This window comes from Neoarius graeffei, chromosome 9, assembly GCF_027579695.1.
Source record: "Neoarius graeffei isolate fNeoGra1 chromosome 9, fNeoGra1.pri, whole genome shotgun sequence".
NCBI classification, from domain to species: Eukaryota; Metazoa; Chordata; class Actinopteri; order Siluriformes; family Ariidae; genus Neoarius; species Neoarius graeffei.
Genome location: NC_083577.1, coordinates 29,957,104 through 29,978,384, shown reverse-complemented (window position 1 = coordinate 29,978,384; position 21,281 = coordinate 29,957,104). Strand labels below are relative to the sequence as shown.

At 42.2% G+C, this 21,281-nt stretch overlaps 1 pseudogene; it reads right to left on the bottom strand.

Annotated features, from left to right (window-relative positions):
• Positions 1 to 16,825: 16,825 nt before the first annotated feature.
• On the bottom strand, positions 16,826 to 20,318 carry LOC132891569 (E3 ubiquitin-protein ligase TRIM39-like; annotated as a pseudogene).
• Between the last annotated feature and the right edge of the window lie 963 nt (positions 20,319 to 21,281).

Below are 21,281 nucleotides of genomic sequence, written 5' to 3'. Positions count from 1 at the left end.
GCTTGCCTGCGACCCTGTAGAGCAGGGGTGTCAAACCTGATCCATAAAGGGCCTTGTGGCTGCAGGTTTTCATTCCAGCCATGCAGCAGCACACCTGACTTGGCTCATTCAATCAACTGAACTGTCTTCACACAGTCAAATACTTGCAGCCACACCCACCCTTGATTAAAGGGTGGGTGTGTCAGTTGATTGAATAAGCCAAATCAGGGTGCTGCTGCATGGCTGGAATGAAAACCTGCAGCCACACGGCCCTTTATGGATCAGGTTTGACACCCCTGCTGTAGAGGGATGGAGCGGCTAGAGATAATGAGATGAGAAGCATTTAAAGCATGGGCGTAACCACCATAGGCACTGGGGGGGGACATGTCCCCCCCCAATATTGGGAAAGTACCAATCTGTCCCCCCCAATATTTGGCGTATTAAATCAATATGAGACAAATAATATGCCATCCTGAACCATGGCTATATAATGAATCCTTCACTTGTTATGTCCGATTTACTTTCAATTTAGAAAGCACAGAGAAACAAACAAACAAAAAAAAACCTTTGCGACCACCCCCTATGATTGTGCACTTGGGTCAGCCCATGACGCCGTAGTGCGATTTTATCAATCGCGGTATTCAGCTGCTGCTCACACTGTACGAGTGAATCGCAGGGGTAAACAGCACGCAGCTTACAATTCCTGTTCTCACACTATACGATCCGATGCTCGGATGCGATCTGACTGCTCACACTGTACTTCCATACTTCCAGATTCTTGTATCCGGAACTGCAACGTGATATAGTGTTGTGACGTTCGCGAACGAACCGATTCTTTTGAACGGCTCCTAGGCATGAACGATGAGAACTGATCTCGAGCTGGGGGAGCCGTTCTTTCTGTCGTTCTTTTTCTGTACTGTGTTTCAGATAGTTTATAATGTTGTGTGATATTAATGATAATATTGTGGGAAAACTACTTTGCACGGACGTTCATTTAATTTATTCCATCGTCATTTTGTTTGTTCCATTTTTGTGTATTTTATTTATTTATCTGTTTTGTATCTCAGACTTAAATATTTTTGTAAAACAAGTGTTTTTCTATAAAATATTCTTGCGTTCTTGATAACTATGTTCTTGAGTGGGTTCTTTTTTTTTTTTTTTTACAGAAAAGCCGTTCTGCATGGACATTCATTGAAGCCCTCATTGTTTTTTAATGGTTATTTATGAGCGTTTAGGGATTACAATAATGTAAATCTAGGTTGCTTTATATAAAAGGTATGTCCAGAAATATTGATGTCACTGTCTAAGCAGAGGGATGTGGCTTCTTTAGACGCTGTCTTCTTAAAACTGAATAAATATTTTAAAAAAGAGCCAAATGAGCCAGTCTTTTGAACAGCTCTTTTCAAAGAACGGATCACAAAGATGCGGATCCCACCAAAGAGCCATAAATCCCATCTACGTGAAGAAGAAGAGGAGACCGGAAGTGCTGCTCAGTGTTTGTTTTCTCTTCCGTATCTGTGTTCACGCATGTGCAGTGTGACAGGTTGAGGTAACTCGGCTCGTGACACTGCTTCAACAGTGCGATAGCCTCACGATGGGCGACCAGGATTTCAAACATGTTTGATTTTCATCCGATCGATCAGGAGGAGGTCGTGAGGTGTTAATCGCTTGTCGTTACCCCATGTATACTACACGATCCGAGACGCACGATTGAGCCAAAAATCGGCCCGATCTCCAAAATAGTCGCACGAGTGAAAATCGTGTCAAAATCGGGCCAAAAATCGCACAGTGTCTGCCCAGCCCAGTTTGGATACAAACTAAAAAAGCTGGTAGAAACCGTATGTAATGAATGAAATCGAAATGTAAGCCGATCTCTTACAATACACCACAGCACTTGCGAATCCGCATGGGACTGAACTGAGATTCTCATTGAATACCCCTCCTACTGCCAATGCTTTATCCCAAAACAATAGAGGGATTTCACTGACGTCACCCGAAACCGGAAGTAAATAGACCCTGCACCATTTTGGAAGACCAACAAACTCGTGATTAGGGGGAAATAACGGCAGCGGTATGTGAACTCACGAGAATAAAGTGGAGTGGCAAACGACTTAAACAAACAAATCTGAGCTGTTTTATTTATGATTTATTGGCCCAACAGTAGACTTGAAAGAAACCTGTGTGAGACTTGGCAAAAAACTGTGGATATAATGGATAAGTCTGTGCATGATCTGCGGACACTTTGAGGTAAGCAAACGCAAGAAATTCAGAACCCTCTGGAGTCGGCCCAATCCCAATTCTAATTTCTACCCCTACCCCTTCGCCCTTCCCCTTGAAACTGAGCTACAAGGGATAGGGCTTGAAATTCAACCCTTACGTATTGGGATAGCCCTTCAACGATCGCATACGTCATCGCGTACCTCCGTCAGCGTTTACGTTAGCAAAACGCGACCAAATGCGTCATTGGCTGCGACCAGCCGCTACAGTCAGAGCCAGAGGCAGAACCAGAAATCTCTGCTGGCAGGGTGTGATTTGTTAACTAACACCACTGAATGGGATATCTTTGGCGCTTCGTGCACCACATCTGACAGAATGAGGTGTCAGAACACTCATGTAAACAATAAAAGCGAGAATAACAGAACAAAACGTACGCAGTCAAGCAACCGAAAACAATACTCACTCCCAAAGCTTTTTAGCAGCAGCTTGGATTTCAGAAATCGCTGCTCATTCTCAGCTCGAAAGCGAATCAAGCGGCGCGTTTCCTCTGGATAACAACTTAAAACACGTAAATAATGGAGAAAATACATTTATGACAATCTTTCGCCGCGGGAACCGCCATCTTTCTGAAATCCGCATGAAATCTCGCTGAAATCCGCATGGCATTGTGGGAAATCACTCAAACCCCTTCGTTCGGAGTCAGCTCCAGGAAAATCTCCGTTTGGAGGGGTACAGAAGCCCTACCCCTTCCCCTACCCCTCCGCGTTAACTGGGATTGGGATACCCCTACCCCTTCACGTGAACGCGCAAAATGGAGGGGAAGGGCCAAGGGGTTGGTCCAAGGGGTGAAATGGGATTCGGCCTAAGTGCCCACCGGTGGGCAATTTGACACTTCTCCAAAAACACATCTGTAACCCTGTGAGTTTTTGTCATTCAAACATATAAGTGACACCATTAAAAACCTTGAAACTTCTAGTTTTCAAATATATATATATATATATATATATATATATATATATATATATATATATGAAATAAATTATATAGCTGGCCCTTTTTAAAGAGAGTGAAAAGAAATCTTTGGATTTTCTGTACTGTCTGACTGCAGCAGCCCCCGAGGCCACACCTATCGCTATTCACATGTAAAGTACCCGGTGCTTGAGTGGCTATTCAGAGGTGAGAGCACGCCCATCTAATTAGTATTCGACTAACAGAGACACTGGCTTGACATACAATTACTTTTTTACATTTTGTATGGAAACAACAAAACATTTCTAAATGCTCTTTTTACTTTTATGCAGCCAACACTTTTGTTTACAAGGTTCAAACTTCAAAAGTATTAGCTAGATATATTTATTGTGTGTTTACTTGCACTGTTTGAAGACCTCTAAAACCTGGTTTTTGTTTACACTCAATTTAAATAAAACGTGTTTGTATTACATTCACTTTACTTTCATATTATTTTTTGTTAGGCTTTTCAGAATACAACCATATGTGCCACTTTTGCATAGATGTTTACAGTTAGTTGAAATACTTGAAAATGTCAGGGTGTTGCAAACAGCCTCAAAGTCTCTGAAAGGCCTTTGACTCCAGAGGGTTATTAAAACATTTTAAATTGGCCCCAAGTTGATAACTGTATGAGGAGCAAGCCTCCCAGACTTCTACAATTTAATAATAATAATAATAATAATAATAATAATAATAATAATAATAATAATAATTTAGGATGGTTTGGGGCTTGCTCTCCCTCCTATTATATAAATAAAGCATAGTTGTTGTGTAGGCATATATCATAAATACATATGTATAATTTGGATAAATTAACCTAAATTATGGATACCTTAATAGGAGCAAAAAGTATTAATTTTTCAACTGAAAATATATATTATTAAAAGATAAATATCTCATCTCATTATCTGTAGCCGCTTTATCCTTCTACAGGGTCGCAGGCAAGCTGGAGCCTATCCCAGCTGACTACGGGCGAAAGGCGGGGTACACCCTGGACAAGTCGCCAGGTCATCACAGGGCTGACACATAGACACAGACAACCATTCACACTCACATTCACACCTACGGTCAATTTAGAGTCACCAGTTAACCTAACCTGCATGTCTTTGGACTGTGGGGGAAACCGGAGCACCCGGAGGAAACCCACGCGGACACGGGGAGAACATGCAAACTCCGCACAGAAAGGCCCTCGCCGGCCCCAGGGCTCGAACCCAGGACCTTCTTGCTGTGAGGCGACAGCGCTAACCACTACACCACCGTGCCGCCTAAAAGATAAATATCAACAAGATTACCTTGGCCATAACTATGTGTAGGTTATTCTTAATAACAGCTGTAATATCACGAACCAAGCCACTAACAACATAATTGTAAGCCTGTAGCCCTTTGTAGGCCTTCAAGTCATCAGCAGTGTAGGCACTGGGTGTAAACAACAAATAGTTTACAATGTCTGGGTAGCAAACAGATGGCAGAATTGGTGTCCGGTCCTCCTTATGTTTCCATTCTCCCTTGCCCCGAGTCTTATCATATGGGTCAAACCCATCAATCACAGCCAGTTTCTCCACATACCGTGCCCTTTCTGCAGCTGGTAATGTACTCACATAACCCGAATTATCAGCCATCGTGTCACTTCACTCTCGCTCGTAGTTTGTTTTATATTGTATGTATGTATGTACTTGAGGTCTTCCAATATGGTGCCCTAACAAAATCTCGTGGTACGGTGACGTCACGCGGGGTAGCCCTCTATTCTTGAACGCCTCCATATTTTTGGGCGATTTATTTAGATAAAGTCAATATATTTTCTACAAAGTTCTATGTTGTTTTGACCTATTAACCAGGGTAATGCTCCTTTCTATTGCTTTGGTAGCCATTTTTTTGTAGCAATTTGGCATTTCTGCATTTGTGTGTGTGTGTGACTAGCTCTGGTGTGACAGATTTTCATGCAATGCTTTACATGTTTTTTGTATGTTGTATTGCGTTACATGTTTTGCAGTTGCACATTCTGTTGTTTTGTGTTTTGCCTGATACACAATAAAAAAAACAAGATATAAATGTTAACATGTTCATTGGTAATTGTATTCATCAAAACAATGTTTTAGATAAGCACATCTTTATCAATAGGCCCATATGAAAATTGCGCGAAATGCACTTAAAAATATTTTGGGAAGGGCTCAAATTTGGACCCCCCTAATATTTATACCATGGTTACGCCCTTGATTTAAAGGAAAATAATAAAGCGCTGGTTAGCCCGTGCAGGGCCTCCATGGCGCAAAGCAAGAGTTACCCAAACCAAAAGCCCCGATAGCCAGCTAGCGAACACTGAATGGCCACGTATTTGAACTGTCACGGCTGTCTAGACCAGGTGTTGCAGTACCAGACAGCTCCCCCTTTGGACTGGAGGGAGACCCGGACAAGTTCAAGTTCAATATTGAGGTTTTTCACCCACGTGACCAAGCCATGTGATGCTGCCATTTTGGACGTCACGGCTCGAATCAGTTTGAATGCGAGGAAGGCGACAAACGAAAAACATAAAAGAAAAAGGAGCGAGATGCAGAAAACACCTTCACTATCCAGCGACGTAAGGCATTTACAGGGCGAGCAGAGGGAGAGGTATTTGCAAAAATTGAGGTTAGCAGGCTTAGAGAACGACGTTTACCTGCTTCCACCAGGATTGTTCACTGACGTACGGAAGTACACGAAGCCCTCGTCTTTACCTGACTTCGGCCCACGTGATCTGTATACCTATGTCGTTAAAAACCCATCGCCATACACAGGTATTGATCTGAAAGCGTATAAGAGTTTGGATGCCTACAAATATTTTGTGTCAGGCTGGGTAACATGCCTACATCAGCGGGTCGTCCCTGGAGCCGGTGGTCGCCATCTTATTACAGCTAAGGTTTGTTCACATTTTCATTTACTTTCGGTCCTCAGGATAAACAAAATGTTATTAAATGTCATTGAAATAACTTCTTAGTCTGTTGAGACATGGTCCGTTATAAATTTGCTGTTACCAGGCAATGACCAAGAACTGTATTATTAGGGTCGGTGTCTGTGTTGTAGCAGTGTACTAGCAGCTAGCTGTTAGCACTAGCTAATGTCAACAACAGTAGCTAGTATGTTACTGTAGCAATGTTTACGTTCAGTCATTTGGATGACTGTTAAAACCTTTCAGTCTCAAGTTTTTCCTTTACTGTATTTACTAGTTTACTGTAATTAAACTAGTTAACCTAACCTGCATGTCTTTGGACTGTGGGGGAAACCGGAGCACCCGGAGGAAACCCACGCGGACACGGGGAGAACATGCAAACTCCGTACAGAAAGGCCCTCGCCGGCCACAGGGCTCGAACCCGGACCTTCTTGCTGTGAGGCGACAGCGCTAACCACTACACCACCGTGCCGCCCTGCCATGGACCAAACAAACTAAATTCAACATGGCTAAAAACCGAATAGGCCGATAAGTATAATATTAAATTGCAATTAGTTGCCAATACGAGCCACGATATAAGGTTACTAAAAGCAAAAACGTAATTGAACAACACGTTAATTAAGAAATAAAGCAAGTTTAAAAATGACTTCAGTTCTCCTTTAAATACTCAACCCAGACTCAGGCAAAGCCACATGTGGGTACATTCTGTCTGACATGCCCGCAACAAGATCAACTGTGAGCTACTGCTCACTTACAGTGGGGTAAAAAAGTATTTAGTTAGCCACCAATTATGCAAGTTCTCCCACTTAAAAAGATGAGAGAAGCCTGTAATTTTCATCATAGGTACACTTCAACTATGAGAGACAGAATGGGGGGAAAGAATCCAGGAAATCACATTGTAGGATTTTTAATGAATTAATTGGTAAATTCCTCGGTAAAATAAATATTTGGTCACCTACAAACAAGCAAGATTTCTGGCTCTCACAGACCTGTAACTTCTTCTTTAAGAGGCTCCTCTGTCCTCCACTCGTTACCTGTATTAATGGCACCTGTTTGAACTCGTTATCAGTATAAAAGACACCTGTCCACAACCTCAAACAGTCACACTCCAAACTCCACTATGGCCAAGACCAACGAGCTGTCAAAGGACACCAGAAACAAAATTGTAGACCTGCACCAGGCTGGGAAGACTGAATCTGCAATAGGTAAGCAGCTTGGTGTGAAGAAATCAACTGTGGGAGCAATTATTAGAAAATGGAAGACATACAAGACCACTGATTATCTCCCTCGATCTGGGGCTCCACACAAGATCTCACCCGGTGGGGTCAAAATGATCACAAGAACGGTGAGCAAAAATCCCAGAACCACATGGGGGACCTAGTGAATGACCTGCAGAGAGCTGGGACCAAAGTAACAAAGGCTACCATCAGTAACACACTACGCCGCCAGGGACTCAAATCCTGCAGTGCCAGACGCGTCCCCCTGCTTAAGCCAGTACATGTCCAGGCCCGTCTGAAGTTTGCTAGAGAGCATTTGGATGATCCAGAAGAGGATTGGGAGAATGTCATATGGTCAAATGAAACCAAAATAGAACTTTTTGGTAAAAACTCAACTTGTTGTGTTTGGAGGAGAAAGAATGCTGAGTTGCATCCAAAGAACACCATACCTACTGTGAAGCATGGGGGTGGAAACATTGTGCTTTGGGGCTGTTTTTTCTGCAAAGGGACCAGGATGACTGATCCGTGTAAAGGAAAGAATGAATGGGGCCATGTATCGTGAGATCAGGGGCGGTTCTAGCCATTTTGGGGCCCTAGGCGAAATACAGACATGGGGCCCTCAAAAGTCAGTCTTGAAACACACATACAGAATAATGGTTATCCCTACTTGGCACATGCCATATCTCCTTGCTGTAAATTCAGAAAAAAAGATAGCAAACTGCCACTAACAATGTGCCCCAAATAAGCTCCACAGTGAAACAGGTTTGAGATTGCTCCAGCATTTGCCAAAATTCTGACAGTGTTTATTGCTCAGATCAAACCAGAAAGAGAGAGAGTGACAAGGCAAACAACAGAAGAAGAGACAGTAGAGAGAGAGAGCCAATTTTAAGAGTCAGTCTCATCTCATTATCTCTAGCCGCTTTATCCTTCTACAGGGTCGCAAGCAAGCTGGAGCCTATCCCAGCTGACTACGGGCAAAAGGCGGGGTACACCCTGGACAAGTCACCAGGTCATCACAGGGCTGACACATAGACACAGACAACCATTCACACTCACATTCACGGTCAATTTAGAGTCACCAGTTAACCTAACCTGCATGTCTTTGGACTGTGGGGGAAACCGGAGCACCCGGAGGAAACCCACGTGGACACGCGGAGAACGTGCAAACTCAGAAAGGCCCTCGCCGGCCCCAGGGCTCGAACCCAGGACCTTCTTGCTGTGAGGCGACAGCGCTAACCACTACACCACCGTGCCGCCTAAGAGTCAGTCAATCTCCATATTTTAATAATGCAAGGATATCTGAAATCCAATTATTTTTACTCCACAGATACATATTACCAGATATAAAATGATTTTATTCTCATCAGAAGTAGAACACAAATGGATACATATTACCAGATACACATTACCAGAGATACAAAATGATCTTACTGTTATCAGAACTACAACACAAATGGATATTACTCTATCGAAACCTCTACATTTCAATGGGATAAGACTGATGCCAAGATAAATGTACGAGAGAGAGAGAGAGAGAGAGAGGGAGGGAGGGAGGGAGGGAGGGAGAGAGAGCCATTTAGTGACAGGCAATACAGTGGTTGAGAGACAGATACAGAGGGATTGTGAGTTTGTAAAGGATGCAGCCAGTACATTATTGAAATGTCCTTAATCTTCAAAATTCCATTGTTCATGTATTCCATCACCATTCCATAATGGGGTGTAGGTGTGTGTGTGTGTGTGTGTGTGTGTGTGTGAGAGAGAGAGAGAGAGAGAGTTTGTGTGTGTGTGAGAGAGAGGGGGGTAGAGAAAGAGAGAGGTATGAGTTTTTAAAGGTTGCAGCCAGTACATTACTGAAAAGTCCTTAATCTCCAAATGTCCATTGTTCATCATAATCATATGAGAAAGAAACTCCTACTTGTTGCTGGCTTCTCCAAAGTCTTCATAGAAAGGTGGTGTGCAGAGGTATGGAACCCAAACTACAATAAACAACACAGCATTATAACAAAATAACTCAATACACTTTTTTCTTTGATGATATGATCTATGAACACAAGTAATCCTTTGTGTAGTTTGTGACTGTAAATCGTCTCCCATCTTTGTTTTTGGGAAAATCTACTCGTATTTGTACTGGACCTTTTTGGACAATTGAACACCTCTCTGAGTCTGACAACGTTGCTGGCCACAGTGCCGGATCATCGCTTAATATGACATTGTCTCCACTTTGATTGCTGCTGGTAAATGACTGTTGTGGCCTACTCACCACCAAATCGTCAATGTCATCAGTATCCACCACAGTCTCCTCTGTCCCAGCTTCCACCTCTTCTACCTCCTCCACACGGACACATTCCTCAACAGAGTCAACAGCGGAGGTTGAGGCTGTAGCAGACTCAGGCGATTTGAAAAATGTAGTTAGTTTCAGAAGTGCAGCTGCATTCTTTTTGCTTTGTGCCCTTTTTTTCATTTAGCGCAACCACTCTCATAACTGCGCTTCATCTTGCTTACAGTTCCCTCTGCTTTGGTTTGAATTTCCGTCACGCACCTGTCTACGTCGTCAGATCATGGACTAGTCCAATGTAAAACAACCAGGGTGTGTGTGTGTGTGCTGGGACAAGTACTATATACACATGAATTCGATATTCTGATGCTATTTTGGTGTGTTTTTCCATTTATATCGTTGACTACTTAATATCAGAGACAAATTAAGGTTACAGATATATTGTTTGGTGTTTACCGTGACGGGGCTGACTGTTAGGGGCCCCCAAATTTTGGGGGCCCTAGGCAACCGCCTTGGTTTGCCTAATGGTAAGTCCGCCCCTGCGTGAGATTTTGAGTGAAAACCTCCTTCCATCAGCAAGGGCATTGAAGATGAAACGTGGCTGGGTCTTTCAGCATGACAATGATCCCAAACACACCGCCCGGGCAACGAAGGAGTGGCTTCGTAAGAAGCATTTCAAGGTCCTGGAGTGGCCTAGCCAGTCTCCAGATCTCAACCCCATAGAAAATCTTTGGAGGGAGTTGAAAGTCCGTGTTGCCCAGCGACAGCCCCAAAACATCACTGCTCTAGAGGAGATCTGCATGGAGGAATGGGCCAAAATACCAGCAACAGTGTGTGAAAACCTTGTGAAGACTTACAGAAAATGTTTGACCTCTGTCATTGCCAACAAAGGGTATATAACAAACAGTGGCGGCTGGTAGTCTTTCAAACAGGGGAGGCTGGTCGGTTACGATATTTCCAGATTTTAAAAGAAAAAACATCAATTTTGCCCATACTCTTGCCTCTGATCTGGCTGATTGTTGGCAGGGTCGCAAACTGTGAAATAACAGGTTCTTTTGGCCCATTAGCCTACTGTCCAATATACATGATGGTGGTGTTGGGGGGGGTATATTTTAACACTTTATATTTTAAAATTGTGGCATGTTGTTTAAAAATTGATCATTATTGAAAGCAGCTCTTTGTCAGGAACCTCAGCAGTAGAGCTGGGTGCCACACATTTCATTCAATGACACTTTCCCTATATTTTACTTATTTTGACTGAGAAATGTTTTATTGACAATTTTGATAACCCTTCACTTTTAATCCAGGTCTGTAGTGTGAAATGTTCTTGGCTGTGTTTTTGTTTAAAAATGTTTTCCAAATTTAGCTGTGTTTAATTCATATCCAGAAAAACATATATTCCAATATAATATACTCAGCATAAACATTTTAAATAGATTCTATATTTTTGGTCCATCCATGACATATTACTAAAGTAGCCTATTTACTGTTGTTGATGTGGGTCACTTGCTGTTAGCCAATTCACTTTCTCGTACCAGGAGAGCTGAAAGGAACTAGTATTATTCCCTACCTTTTTCACCAAGTCAGTTTGAGGCGTTGGTCTACCCTGCTCTTTAATTTTAATTTTTTCCTCGAAAGGAAGACTGGCAAATGGCTTCGCCAAAATTAAACCAGCAATGCTTGGCATCCGTGCGCAGCTTTCTTGCTAGCTGACTAGCCCCCTCAAGTTCAAGTTCAGTCACTCAAATAAACAAAATTTCTGGAACTAAGATAGCAAACTTGACAACACTATATTTACACTTTATTTACAATGAAAATATATACAAACTAAAAAAAGCTGGTAGAAACCGTATGTAATGAATGAAATCGAAATGTAAGCTGATCTCTTACAATACACCACAGCACTTGCGAATCCGCATGGGACTGAACTGAAATTCACAGCTGCCTGTCTATAGTTGAAACGAGCTGTCAATCAAAGAAAATATCCGGCCGCTTTCACCAATCACCAGTCTCCTTGCAGAAACTGCCATGTCCCTCCCATTGTGAGGCTCGGAGTCCGTGGGCGGGCATTTTTGCAGTATTTGTCCAATAACCGTCTTGCATTTTGAGATTGAAAAGCGCATAGCTCCCAAATGCCATTGAAGTCCACTGAGGCTGGGAGTCCGTGGGAGTCCGTGGGTGGGCGTTTTCACAGTATTTGTCCAATAATCATCTTGCATTTTGAGATTGAAAAGCGCATAGCTCCCAAATGCCATTGAAGTCCACTGAGGCTGGGAGTCCGTGGGAGGGCGTTTTTGCAGTATTTGTCCAATAATCATCTTGCATTTTGATATTGAAAAGCGCAGAGCTGCCAAATGCCATTGAAGTCCACTGAGGCTGGGCTGCATCGCGCTGTCACGAGGGGGAAAAAACTCACGCACACATTAAAGTTATAAGGGAATGATTTCGCACTGTAGTTGGGTTGAGCACAAATATTTCTATGATTCTGGATCTGAAATAGCAATGTTATAAGGTCGGCTATAACATAAGCCTAGCGCAATTCATCCTACACGATGTTCGTCATTTTTAGAGGAGGCTGAGCCTCCCTCGTTGTCTTAGAGCAATCGCCTGTGATAAAGTATTGAGATGAACTTTTGTTATTGACCAAATACTTATTTTCCACCATAATTTGCAAATAAATTCTTTAAAAAAAATCAGACAATGTGATTTTCTGGATTTTTTTTCCTTATTTTGTCTCTCATAGTTGAGGTATACCTATGAAGAAAATGACAGGCCTCTCTCATCTTTTTAAGTGGGAGAACTTGCACAATTGGTGACTAAATATTTTTTTGCCCCGCTGTACGTATTCCCCGCTCTCACTTCTATCAGAATGCAAGCAATCAAAGGAACAGCACACTTATTATGAATGTTGACTTCAACAAATAATTAACCCTGAAACAAGTAAGTAAAGAGCAGTGTTCTCCCCAGGGATTTCAAATAGTATCCCGGTAAACGGTCATTTTGAAATAGCATTTTGCTTCTTGAAATAGCGTCAAAATCCACCCTATACTGTATGTTTATTTCTGTAATATCTAAACAAGGGTGCTCTGAGAGCACAATATCCCCCACAACAATATATTGCAAATGAAATTGCAATATGCACATGACTGTCCTATAACAAAGCCTTTCGCCAAGTTTCACGATATTCCTCCGAAAATTGTGAGAGGAGTTGATTTCAGAAGGTGAGAACCCTTTCCGGGACGGAAGGATGGACAGACAGACGGACGGACTTCGCCACCACATAATCCCTCTTCGGGCATTTCAGCCTGCGGGGGATAAAAAAAAAAACATAGGCCATTCTGTGGCTGGAAAGTGATTTGAGGGGATTCCCAAACAAATAATGTGCATCAAATCGCTCGTTTCGTGCAGTCAAGCAGACAGAGGAAGTCTGTGTGCGCATGCACAGGTTTATCCGCCACTTCTTTTGGGTTTTACAGCAGCTGGCATCCACAGTATTGCATTACTGCCATCTACAGGTTTACCTCTGACCCTGCCCTGACAGTTCCATCATTCTGTCGCGAAACAAACCGCTGATCACACCGAGGTGTTCCCTGACCGCCGATATTTATTAGTTTGGTCCTGCGTTTCCTTTCATTCGCAACATAGCGTCTTTTCTTCTTGCTTTCCGTTACTGTAGTCAGTCTTTCACGTTTCATTCGCACACTCATCCTTCATTTTTCTCTCTTGTTTCAAATTTGTATCCCAAAATGCCTTGCAAGAATGGGGAAAGCCCACCACATGATGCATGACATAGTATCTTGAATTGGGTCATGGTGAATCAGGAAAAAATAGCGGAGAATTGAGCACCACGTGGCCCTCAGTTCATTCATTGTTCTATTAAAAAAAGGAAGTCTGTGATTTGAATTCAGTAGCTTTTGCTCCACTAAACAAAAAATAATTGGGTGTCAGGGGAAAATTCTTTTTATGACATAAACTTGAAAAATCTGAAAGGCAGTACAGCTTCAAAATTAGTGTTCCTCATAAAAATTGACGTATAGTCCTGAATTGAATTGAAAGATAGGGAAAAACCCACAGTACCTGTCCAACGAGTCCCACACGGGGATGGTTGTGGAATCTTGTGCAAGGCCCCCAAAGAGACTTAAAAACACCTGTCCCTCAGGTTTCCAAGTCAAGCTTTAAAAGGTTTCGCAGTTTAAACACACTGATGACTCTGTTTCTCTTCAAACATTCCACTGTCATTGTGATTGTTGTCATGAGCTGTGCTGCAAATCAAGATATCTGATCTTACATTCAAAAAATAAATAAATATATAAATCCAGAAAGTCCATAAGACTGGCACACAAAACAGACCTTTTGGTAAAATTCAAACATGAACTGTAAGAGGAAAACTGGATCGTGTTCGTACTCAATAATGGTCTCGAAAAAGACACAGTGCTCGTTTGTTTAGCAGAGGTAGCTGGATGGGGAAATTTGTCCATTTCTGTAGCCCTTGTTTTTCTTTTTCTCCCCCAGGGTTGATCTATTAGAACAGCCGTAAGCAGCACAAACCATCAGAACTTTTGCATCGTTAGTGAACGTTTGCAAAGAACCCATGGCTCCAGGTTAGTTTAGGCCAAAGATCATTGTGTTCATGTAAATGAGTGAGCGATAATGTACAGTAAGCTGGTTATTATCATGAAATACACCCTGACAGGGTGATGCAGGAGTCCAACACAAAGCAGAGAAGGTCTTGAATCACCCTGAAGGGCTTTTATTTTGCGATAAGTATCGGCTCACTATACATTATCCCATTTATTACACAGTTACGTACTAAAAAAACTCAACAACTGACACAAAATATCTCATCTCATCTCATTATCTGTAGCCGCTTTATCCTTCTACAGGGTCACAGGCAAGCTGGAGCCTATCCCAGCTGACTACGGGTGAAAGGCGGGGTACACCCTGGACAAGTCGCCAGGTCATCACAGGGCCGACACATAGACACAGACAACCATTCACACTCACATTCACACCTACGGCCAATTTAGAGTCACCAGTTAACCTAACCTGCATGTCTTTGGACTGTGGGGGAAACCGGAGCACCCGGAGGAAACCCACGCGGACACGGGGAGAACATGCAAACTCCACACAGAAAGGCCCTCGCCGGCCCCGGGGCTCGAACCCAGGACCTTCTTGCTGTGAGGCCACAGCGCTAACCACTACACCACCGTGCCGCCCGACACAAAATATTGTTTTAAAATTATGTTATTGCTTATGGTAATGTCGTGGTCCAAAACAAGTTACAAGTTAGTTTGTAATAAAGAAAAAACAGACTGTAAACCAATCAGAATCAAGCATTTAACAAAGCTTTGTAATAATAATACAACACCAATTCCAAAAAAGTTGGAACACTGTGTAGTGGGAAGACATGGGACAAAAATAAAATACCTAGGCCTAAATGTTTAATTTTGATTTATTATAGACGAGACAGATCTTGTCATGTTCTAACCCATATGATACAGCAGCCAGGGATAATGGATGAGAGTTAAATATAACTTGCGGTTAAATGACGATAGAGAACATTGAGAAAATTGTTGCTTTTAACACCTTTAATGACTGACTCTCTCACCTGCCTCTCTCTCTTCCACATCCTCTCAGTGATCACTTACACACACATTAAACTGAACACATCCCTGATACTAATCATGTAAATAACAACCACCACTGCACACATCTGTACAAATATATAACTGTGCACATCATGAACATTTTTACTGTTAATAATAAACATTACACAGATCACAGATTTGGCGGCACGGTGGTATAGTGGTTAGCGCTGTCGCCTCACAGCAAGAAGGTCCTGGGTTCGAGCCCCGGGGCCGGCGAGGGCCTTTCTGTGTGGAGTTTGCATGTTCTCCCCGTGTCCGCGTGGGTTTCCTCCGGGTGCTCCGGTTTCCCCCACAGTCCAAAGACATGCAGGTTAGGTTAACTGGTGACTCTAAATTGACCGTAGGTGTGAATGTGAGTGTGAATGGTTGTCTGTGTCTATGTGTCAGCCCTGTGATGACCTGGCGACTTGTCCAGGGTGTACCCCGCCTTTCGCCCGTAGTCAGCTGGGATAGGCTCCAGCTTGCCTGCGACCCTGTAGAAGGATAAAGCGGCTAGAGATAATGAGATGAGATGAGATTACAGATATTTATTTGTGCATATTTTAATTGTCCCATTATGCAGATTAACAGTGTTTAATATCAGAATGAACAAAGTGAATTTATTTCACTCAGAATTGATTTGAACTTGTGAATCATCACCTAATGCAGCATTAACATACAACTCCATCTGATCTTTACAAAACCACAAACTGCTGGTGGAGGGAAACTTAGAGCTTGAATTCTCCTCCACTGCACAGTTACCGACACACACACACACACACACACACATTTAATCCAAGATTAACAGCAAATGCAAACAAGTACAAATACAGTAAAGACATATTTACTGAGAATAAACTAAGAAACAAATTCTCAGTTTATTTAAAATATTTAAAACATAAAATTCTTTTCAGCTCATTCTGCATTTAAACACACTTTTGTGATTTTAATTAAACGCTATTTGAGTTAATACCTTGTTATTTCAAGACAGTTTGTCATTATTTCACTTATTATTTTGACTTCCTCATACTTTCAAAATATCTCATCTCATTATCTCTAGCCGCTTTATCCTTCTACAGGGTCGCAGGCAAGCTGGAGCCTATCCCAGCTGACTACGGGCGAAAGGCGGGGTACACCCTGGACAAGTCGCCAGGTCATCACAGGGCTGACACATAGACACAGACAACCATTCACACTCACATTCACACCTACGGTCAATTTAGAGTCACCAGTTAACCTAACCTGCATGTCTTTGGACTGTGGGGGAAACCGGAGCACCCGGAGGAAACCCACGCGGACACGGGGAGAACATGCAAACTCCACACAGAAAGGCCCTCGCCAGCCCCGGGGCTCAAACCCAGGACCTTCTTGCTGTGAGGCGACAGCGCTAACCACTACACCACCGTGCCGCCCTTTCAAAATATATCATAATATATTTTAAGATATCTTATTATTTGAGTTAATTCATTATTTCAAGATATTCTGTCAATATTTTGAGTTGATTCACCTGAAAAAAAATCATTGTGTGCTTCAGGGTTTCCAAAAGAGGGGAAAAAAACTTACACAAGGAACACTAATCTTTTAATCTGCAGTATTTTATTAATGAACTGGAATAAAACAACATCAATGCTAACTGATCTGATTCACTCTTACAGAGCACTCAAGTGGGAGGATCTTTAGAGGAGATTCTTTATGATAAACATATAGGATTGGCAGTAATTTATCAGTAAATGTGTGTGTGAAAGTGTGTAAGTGTGTGTTAGTGAGAGGGTCGGAGAATGACAGTTTTCCTCTGTCCCAGTCCAGCTTCACTCTGATCCTCTGGAGTTTCTGTGCGACTGAGAGCTGAGTGTCTGGATGTGGTGTAGAAACTGCGGAATATTTACCATCATAATACCGCACACGCCAGATTCCACTTCTGGAGAATATCCCCCCCTTCCTCTGAGCAGATTCTGTCATCACACCCACACTCCACCACGTACAGTCTCCAACTTCCACATCCCAGCAGTGTGTCCCTGAGTTAAAGCCCTCAGATCCCAGGATACACAAACATTTATCAAATCTCTCTGGATTATCAGGAAGTTTCTGTTCCTCATCGCTGCGTCTCACACTTTTCAGATCATCAGATACAATGAGTTTAGGAGGAGCAGTGTTGGGGTCCAGAGTCACAGGTGCTGAAAATACACACACACAGAATTAAGAGTCTTACTGCATAGGTGTAGAATTGGGTATGGACGGTATGGGCGTGTCCCGACCGATATTTCTGATTGAAGGAAAAAAAATTGCGGTACACAAATGGTTCCTGTAGGTTTCCACTGGGTGAAACAGCATGCAAAATTCCCTCATGAATATTCACTCTCAAACATTTTCACGTAATAAGCAAAACAGCCTCCGCCTTCTGGATCAGAAATGTTTGGTTCCTCCCGGCTCTCTTTTGAAAACGTCCCATACCGAGAACACACATCCGCTGAACTGATTGGTTCTCAAGGGGCTTCATTTGAAAGCGGGGGCAAAAACTTTTCTCTGTAGAACCCTGTCACTCCCTCCTCCCCCTCCCCCCTCCGCTCTGGGCTCAAGAAGACAACAGAAGGGCAATAATATAACAACAACCAATCAGAATTCAGATACAACAACCAATCAGAATTCAGATACATTCTGTTGCCAAGTAAAATTGTAACCTTTCAAAGTATCAAAAAGGTTCTCGAGCCCTCGTCCTGTTTTACCGTTAGATCAATCACATATCAGCTTAAACTAGCATTCTAAAACTAGTGAAAGATCCCACAGAAGAGAGCCGACTCCCCCTGCCAGCCTCATGGAACGCAGTGTTTAAAGCTCCGGATGTGTTTTACTTCCATTTATGAGGGAAAGGAACATACACCCTCCCGACAGTCAATGCATTATTCGCTTGTAAAACACATTTGCAAATTGGTTGAATGAGTTAATCATCACATGCAAGATTTGCAATTAATCAAATGAATTGCATCCATCCATCCATTATCTGTAGCCGCTTATCCTGTTCTACAGGGCTGACACAGAGACAAACAACCATTTACACTCACATTCACACCTACGGTCAATTTAGAGCCACCAATTAGCCTAACCTGCATGTCTTTGGACTGTGGGGGAAAACCGGAGCACCCAGAGGAAACCCACGCAGACACGGGGAGAACATGCACACAACACACAGAAAGTCCCCTGCCGGCCGCTGGACTTGAACCAAGGACCTTCTTGCTGTGAAGCGACAGTGCTAACCACTACACCACCATGCTGCCCAATGAACTGCATATTATTATTATTCATGAATTATTACAGTTCGGAACTTCAAATTTTAAAAGTCTGGACTTTGGAGAGATGATGGATACTCTTTTGGTGGAACACAACAGAGCAAAATATTGTGACTCTATAATGTTGACCTGAAGTTGGCACCACTGGGGGTTGGCATTGGGTTTATGTCCCCACCAATGTTAATACCAAACCCAAGCCATTGTCTTACTGTATTGGACGGTGTACTGCATCTTCTCCCAGACACTGAACTGCAGGTTGGCCAGATGTTTTGCCACATGGATCAGTGCTCCTGAAAGCTCCTCTGGATGCTGCAGTGTGCTCTGGGCTCTGCAAAAACATTCAGGAGTCAGTGTTGCTGTGGGTTTGGATTCAGAAACACAGAGAATGAGAGAGACAGGAAGCACATCACTCACCTTTTCACTGTGGCCTTGTAGTTCTGTAAAACAACAAAGCAAATATCAGTAGATATTACATTTTTACACCACTGAAATGTGACGTTTCTGGTGATGGAAATAAGTTTTACTTTCTCACAGTATAAATACTGACTAAATGACCCTCACTTCTAAGAATGAAACATCTTCAGCTCTCATCTCCTCTTCTATGGCTCCAATTATGTCTGAAAGAGAGGATATGTCTTTGCTCAGCTTCTCAATCTTCTCCTTCATCATCTGACTCTTCTGCTCCTCTTCCTCTCTCAGTGCAGTGATCCTGACTGCCTCTTCATCTCGTAGAAACTGGTGAAGCTTCTCAAACTCCTCCTTAATCTGACGCTCTGTGTGTTGGGCTTGAATCTGCAGTGAAGAGGAAATCAAATGGAACATCGCTGAATATGCAATGAAACAAAATATAATTATCTCAAACCCATGTTATTGATTCTAACCTTTATATGTTTTGCAGTCTGACTCCATTTCAGTTTACAGTCTTTAAATATCTTCAGTTTCTCCTGTAGGGGCTTCAGTGCAGTTTTGAGCTCCTCCTGAAATAAATTAACACGCTGCTTGGAGTCTCTGTGTTTTTGATATTATTTGAACTCAGATGAACTAAATTGATTACAAAGTAATTGTCATGATTATGAACAACAGCATTTGTTCACATGTGACCCATGAGTTCATATGTCCATTTTATTTACCTTACAGTCTGTTACTGCCTCATCAATGGGGCAGAATTTGTGGTTGGTGTGTTTTCTTGAAGTCTGACACACCACACACACCGGCTGTTGATCATCCAGACAGAAGAGTTTGAGTTTCTCACTGTGCAGACTGCAGACTGTTTCAGACCCTGATGAAGATCTCTGACTTCTCTCCTGTAAGAAAGTCTCACACAGGTTCTTTAAGGCCAGGTTAGAGGGAGGATCATCCATAGATGACTTCATCCTACAAACAGGACATTCTCTGGATCCTTTGGTCTCCCAGAACTGCTGCAAACACACTTTACACACACTGTGACTGCAGTGCAGAACAACAGGATCCTTGAAGATTTCACAGCACACAGGACAGGACAAATCCTCCTCTGAAAACTTAGAAGCCATTTTGTTTGCTGCTGTTGTTGTTCTCTGTCGTCCAAATGCTCAGAGTTTCACTTTCACTTCTGTGAAAAGTAATCACATCCTGATTTCAGGTTTCTTTAAAGCTAAATAGATGACTTTGTAGGTTCAGTTAATCATCACTTCCTTTCACAGTGCTGAAAATGAGACACAGATTTCTCCATAAACTGAGAATAAATCTCAACTCACCAGAGCAGAACACTGCAGGCTGTAAATGAAGGACTTCAGTCGTGTCAGACTTGGCACTTCCTTAATAGGAGGAGTTTTCGAGAGACACGTTATGACCTGTTACACTCCTCAGTTACATCAGAAACAGCACTCGGCACTTACTTATGTTTAAGCACTGAGCATTAACTGTAATTTTGGGAAAAATTTATCCAGTGATGAATTTCACTCTTCTGAACTGAAAATAATGTTTCACTTCTGGAATCATTTAAAGTCGATCTTGCAGTTTCAGACACAAGACCCAGAATGCTCTAATCATCAGTGGGATGAACTGGATCTCAGTCAGAAGAGTTATAAGCTCTTATAAACAGCAAATTATACTACACCTTATCCTCAGCCCTGAATAAGAAAGACACCCACAGGAAACAGCGCAATGGCAAATAGTCACATACTGTACTGAGTTTATAGTTTTTAATAATATTTACTCTACATAACACAGTTGATGCAAATCCTGTAGTGCTACAACTGATGCAAGATGCTGATGATCATAAATGGAAAACATTTACCAATATTGAATGGCAAATGATCTCATCTCATTATCTCTAGCCGCTTTATCCTTCTACACGGTCGCAGGCAAGCTGGAGCCTATCCCAGCTGACTACAGGCAAAAGGCAGGGTACACCCTGGACAAGTCGCCAGATCATCACAGGGCTGTCAAATGATATTCATCATATTTGTATAATATTGTCTGATATTTTGTTGCATTAACCATTTTATTGAATGGGGTCAGTTGCAACATTTTTCACATTTTTTTTTAAATACAAACCTCATTTCCAGAAAAGTAGGGATATTTTCCAAAATGCAATACAAACAAAAATCTGTGATTTGTTAATTCACGTGTATCTTTATTTAACTGACAAAAGCACAAAGAAAAGATTTTCAATAGTTTTACTGACCAACTTAATTGTATTTTGTCAATATAAATGAAGTTTGAATTTGATGCCTGCAACACATTAAAAAAAGCTGGGATGGAGGCAAAATA